Raw genomic sequence first — 6,232 nt, forward strand, 5'->3', positions numbered from 1 at the left:
AGAACTGGAAATTGTCACTCAAAAAAAAAAACTTTCAAAATATAGTAGTTCAAGTTTCAAACGTGGTCCCAACAAATCAGATATACAACTGTAATCTCAGTTCTTTATTCTATACACCAAATTTAGATATCTTCCCATAAGTCTTAAAGTAATTTTTGAATACAAATATTTTTCTCCCTTCAGGCTAAGCCCTATGGGCGAGTGCAGAACTTGTACAACTGGTTCTACTACCAAACTATAAAATGTTCATGCCCTATTTTTCACATAAGAAGAAAGCAACTTTCTCCTTTTTTCTCATTCTCATTTTAGCCTGAACACCGGGCTTTTTCTGAAGCTATGCCAGGTTCAGATCAGATACTATGAGGGCAGCAATGACTATGGGTTACTGCACACACTATCTCCATGGTTTCTACTGTGAAATCCCTTTAAACTTTCTCTCTGGACTATTTTCATGTGCTGTGTATGCGTGAGCACCTCTGGAGGTTATTAAGTAGTTGTTTCATCAATAAATGTTGGTGATGCTTATCTCTCTATTTCTCTGGATTCTAGCATGCAAGACTTTTGAGATGACCTACTGAGATAAAGATCTAAGTGACAAGCATTAAAGAGAAAAGACACAATTTGATTGGAAAAGGCTTAAGAAAATAAGGAGGTTACTTTCTGCAATACGTGTAGAGGGTAACTGTTCTCCAGTGCTTATCTTTGAACTCTTATTAATTTAGTGTTTGATTCACTATAGTGAACAAAACTGTTCTTTACCTTGAATCAAACACAAAGAATGTAGAATTCATTACCTGGCAATATCCTATCAGTTCAGAATACTCCATAAAGTCTGTACATTTGAAAAAAAGGTGGGTGCAAATGTCTGGTTCTATTTTTTAATGCTTTCATTTCACTTTTATGTATGAGAAGTGTGAACATCTCTGTAGTACAAGTCCTGTCTCCATACTGTTTTCTCCACCCTTGACCTACTTCTCTTTCATTATTTTCCCATTCTAACAATTCCTCTCCCTTTCAAATATCTGATAAACAAGGCTAATTTTCAGTCTCATCACCAACGCTGGCTTGAATGCTCTTGCAGTTTTTTCTACTAAAATCAAGTAGCCATTTATATTAATTAGGTAGGCTAAACTACTAAAGTAAATATTCCCCAAAATGTAATGGCTCAGATAAAATAGAAGCAGATTTGTCTCTAAAGTAACAGTCTAAGCTGGAGGTTCAGGTCAGTGTGTGTGTGTGTGTGTGTGTGTGTGTGTGTGTTTTGGGATGCTGGGGAGTTGGGATTTGGGGGAGGCTCTGCTCTACTCAGGAACCCAACTTAGAATGAGGCTAGTGCTGCCATCTTCGATATGTGGCTTCTAAGGTCTCTCTTGTCATCACTATTTCAGTCCACGGGAAGGAAAAAAGAGCTATAGGAGAGAGCATGTGAACTTTCAAAGCAAGGTGTGAATGATGGCCATCACTTTGGCTCACATTTCACTGGAGCTTGTTCAGTCTCATGGCCACACCTAACTGCAGAGGGAGCAGGAAAACAGTCTGCGGCTAGGCAGCTGTGTCCCAGTTGTGATTCTACCTTACTGTGGAAGAAGTAGGGCACAGATCACTATCACACCCTCTAAGCATTGTTATAGTCTTAGTAAGAACATAAAGATAAAATATAGGTCCGATAATCAGTTGTCCTGGGTTCTTTGCAGAACGAACTATTCCAAGAGCTTACATTAGTCATTTCCAATGGGAATGCATTATAAAACCCTAATGAAGTATTAGGGTACTCCTATGACCTATTATATATTTCTATTTCACAGAAGTAGGATAAGAAATATATACTATATATATTATATAAATATATCAGAAATATATATATTTAATATATATTTCTTGATATATCTTTAATGTATCTATAAATACATATTAAATATATCTAATTATTATATATTATATATATTTATATACTATATAAATTATATTTCTATATATAATATTTTAAAATATATTAAATATATTTCTTATATATAAACATAATATATATTTCTACATAATATATATCTATAATATATCAGAATACATTTAATATATCTATAATTTAATATATGTTTTATGTTGATGATATAGAAATTTCATACATTATATATCTGTGATGTAGATATATATAATAGATATAGAAATATATATTAAATAGGCCGGGCACGGTGGCTCACGCCTGTAATCCCAGCACTTTGGGATGCTGAGGTGGGAGGATCACGAGGTCAGGAGATCAAGACCATCTTGGCCAAAATGGTGAAACCCTGTCTCTACCAAAAATACAAAAATTAGCTGGATGTGATCATGGGCGCCTGTAATCCCAGCTACTTGGGAGGCTGAGGCAGGAGAATCGCTTGAACCCAGGAGGTAGAGGCTGCAGTGAGCTGAGACTGTGCCACTGCACTCCAGCCTGGTGACAGAGCTAGACTCCATCTCAAAAAAAAAAAAAGAAAAAGAAAAAGAAAAAGAAAATAGAAATATATATTAAATATAATTTTTGTTTTTATATGGAAATATATTAAATATATATTATATACACACACATCATTTGGAAAGGCTAAACCATTATGTAGTTGCATAGTGTTAGAAACCAAATTGAAGGAGTCCTTCACTGCTAAATCTAAGAAGGATTTAGTTTAGGCCTATGAAGCCAGTGCCCACATTTCCATAATCAAATAAAAGATAATGACTAACGGGGAAACTGAGAAGGCAATCAGCCCTCAGATAGAGTGCAAACAGGCAATATTCATAAGTAAAAATAGAACATATGTCCTACTTAAGCTGGCACCCCTTTGTTAATAATGGGTCTCTAAAATAAAGGCAGATTTAGCAATATAGACAGAAAATTTCATTTGACCATTCAGAGCCATGGCTCAAAAACATCAAAACTGACTACCATTCTGGTAGCATCACTTAAGTTTGAAGATCAATGAAGTTTGAAGGCAAAACCTAGGAGGAAAGCCTAGAGTATGTTTAGACCTTCAATGACTAAACTCTTGATACAGAATGCTAGGAAGACTTTTGTCTAAGGAGTACAGACAAATAAAAGTAGGAAGACAAGAGACAGAGCAAGATCCTTTCACTGAGATCAGACAGAAATACAGATCATAGCAGGCTACAATAAGCTGTCTAGACCCAATTTTTTAAGAACAGTAAAAGAGGGGTATAGAACTCTCTGCCCAATCCTGCCTCACAACCCTGGTCGATACTCTGATATGTCATGTAAAGAGGTCAGCTAGGTTAGGTAATGAAGGGCTCCTGACCCACTGACCTTGTTTTGGCATTAGACATTCAACTTTTTGCCATTAAATGTCAGATCAATTCCCAGTGATTTGAACATTACCCAGAAGTCTTTGGCTTCCTGGAATCTTTAATGAAAAAAAATACAAACAGTACCATTTCCAAGAGCCTAATGAATTATTATTCACCACATTAGCTTAATCTATTTCCCTTGCTCAATTTTTAATATTCTTGTTTCAGCTGGATTTCAGCATTTATAATGCACATGTGTGTTTTTTGTCTATGTAATTTTCAGTGTAGGTTTATATCTATCTTTTTTGTACATGAATAATCTTTCTTTCTCAGAGTCTTATAATTTACCATAAACTGTCTGTTTTCTCCTATAGTCCTTACCAGAATTACCCTGATATTACAATTACAGATGAAAAGGTTTTTCTCTCTTTCAGTCAAGGAAGGCTGTGTTTATCTTTTATTCTGTATGATATCTTGCATGTGGTAGACATTCATACACAAGTTAGTAAAATTTGGGCCCAGCTGTACTTCCCTCAACTTGATGTGGTGAAGGGGAAATAAAAGGGAGGCCCATATATACAGCTACTATAAATGTATAGGGTATACAAATTTTCCCCTTAGGAATAAGGTGGGCCAGTCTCTTTGGACCTCCCAAAGGAGAATCAAGTCTGGTTTTCAAATGAAAGCTTCAGAGTATGAAGCAATATTTCACAAATTATTAGAGCTTTTTAAGGGCATGCCTTCTGCCTAGCAGTACTGGATAAACAGGTATTTAGCAGCAATAATTCCTAACTCATCTTTTTATATCTCAGGGATCACCAAGAGTTTCTTGTTTCCAGAGACTGGCACATCTTTTTGATGGGCATGATACATGTTATTTGAATGACTGATTGAATAAATGAGCCAACAATTGCCATCCCTAGATACCAACAAATTTCCAACTGGCATCTGCCTGCTGGTTAGTGTCATTTCCATTAGGTGTGACAAGTTGTAACCTAAAATAACACCTCTTTGAGACACTAGTTCACTTTCAGGACTGCTGGGGACAAGGAAGGGAGAAGACTACAGCTCCTTGCACAACCGGCCTCCCACTCCCATTCTACCTACTGTACAATTATTGCTATTTTGGCTGCCAAAGCTCCATTAAGAGCTCTAGAGCTCCTGGCATTTGCAGGGATACTCTACTAAATTTAAGCCCCAAAGATGACTTATTCTTGCCAGCTGGGTGCATCAAACCAAAGGAACAATACCAGACAAATATATAGAGATCTACTTTATAAATATATAGAAGATGGAAACAGAGAAAACGGGCTTTTTGCTGGTGTAATTTTTGCTAATTTTTTTTTCAGTTTTACCATCAATTCAAATGTTCATGCCACAAGAGGTAATATTGCCAGGGAAAACAGTCAACTGCAGAGAATTCATCAGCGTTGGCTGCTTCTGGAGGCGAGGTCTTGGCTTCACAGCGGAGTTGGGGTTATGGCCTTATCCCACTTTGGGGGTATAGTTAGTTAGAGTCAGCAAAGGCTACTTACTGCACACTGCTCCTCCACTTATCTTGGGTGGGGCTGGGCCAGTTCAGAAACAGGGCGAGGTACTAGGCTGTCCCTTCCCAGCACTCTGATCCTCCCACCTTCGTGGGGATTATTGGCCCTGACTTAATGAAAGCCCTCACTGCAGACAATTCACATACTGAATTATTTGGCACTGGCTCTCTGAGTTGTGCTTAACTTTCTGTTCTTTCATTGCCTTGAGGTACAAATTATTTTTAAAAAGAAAAATAAGTAAATAAAAAAAATAGATTCATCATCATTGCCCTGAATTGAGCCACCTGGAATTTGTTTTAGTTCATCACTGAGAAGAGCAACATAAACCTTATGATTTTTTTTAATTTCATAAGTGCAACATATTTGCATTGTGATGTTTTTCATTGCAGGGCTCACTGGCAGACAAAACTGAGCGCTTTATTTCCTTCGTAGATGTTGATGCACGTAAGTGGCATTGGGACAGTATGACTTGTTTCGTGATGACGGTCATGCTTTGCTTGGTGACCTCTGACCTCCCTCTTCAGGGGCTCTGGAGATTAACATTTTTGTACATCTACACCGGAAAGAATGTACTCAAGAGTAGAGAATGTGGGAGGAATTTAGTGAATGAATAGAACTTAGCGGGCAGAGAAAATAACTAGGTAATTTTGTCCACCAAAAACCCCAATTACCAGTTATTTACAGCCCACTGGTCTGCAACTTCAGTTGCCTAATCAGACATTCATATCAGTGAAGTCCCTTGCTCAAATAGTAATCCTTTGTCTTGACTGACTCTCAGACAAGGAAGAGCAGGCAGAGGAGATTGTAAAGCAGAAGCAAAGTAGTTGAAAATCACTGAGAGTGGTTGAGCACATGGGTGGGTTCACATCTGTGATGTGTTGGAAGCTGAATACAGCTGTTTGGCACTTTCAAAAGGCAGTGACCATGAATGGGATGTCCTGCCTCCAGGGCAGTGCAAACAGGCCTCCAGCCAGACAGCCATCTCGCTCTCCTTCTCCAGCTGTGTCTGCAGAAGGGTCCTGAGTAGCATCCTGTAGTTCCAACCTGCTTACTCCTTAGGACTAGGAAACAAGAAAATCACTGCTAACCCCACTCCAAACTTGCCTGATTTCAGAGCTCAGTATCATTCCGCAGTTTGCAGTCACACTGGGAGGGTCTTTTCTCGTATATGAGAAGGAGGACAGAATGTTGGAAGGGAACGCTCCTCAACAGATGGGAATGAGAGTGGTGTGAGTAACTAACTGGAGGCAATAAAGGTGTTAGCAAATAGCAGGAGGGAAGAGTGGGCCCCACCGATCACTGGCTGTCCCGCATGCTGTGTGTTGTACCAGTGCCAGTGGGAGCTGCCTATCCAAACCCTGGTATTAACAGCATGTGACTCTGGCAGATTCACAATGTCCTCATTGGCTTTG

The sequence above is a fragment of the Pongo abelii genome, chromosome 22 (assembly GCF_028885655.2).
Source record: "Pongo abelii isolate AG06213 chromosome 22, NHGRI_mPonAbe1-v2.0_pri, whole genome shotgun sequence".
Classification (NCBI taxonomy): domain Eukaryota; kingdom Metazoa; phylum Chordata; class Mammalia; order Primates; family Hominidae; genus Pongo; species Pongo abelii.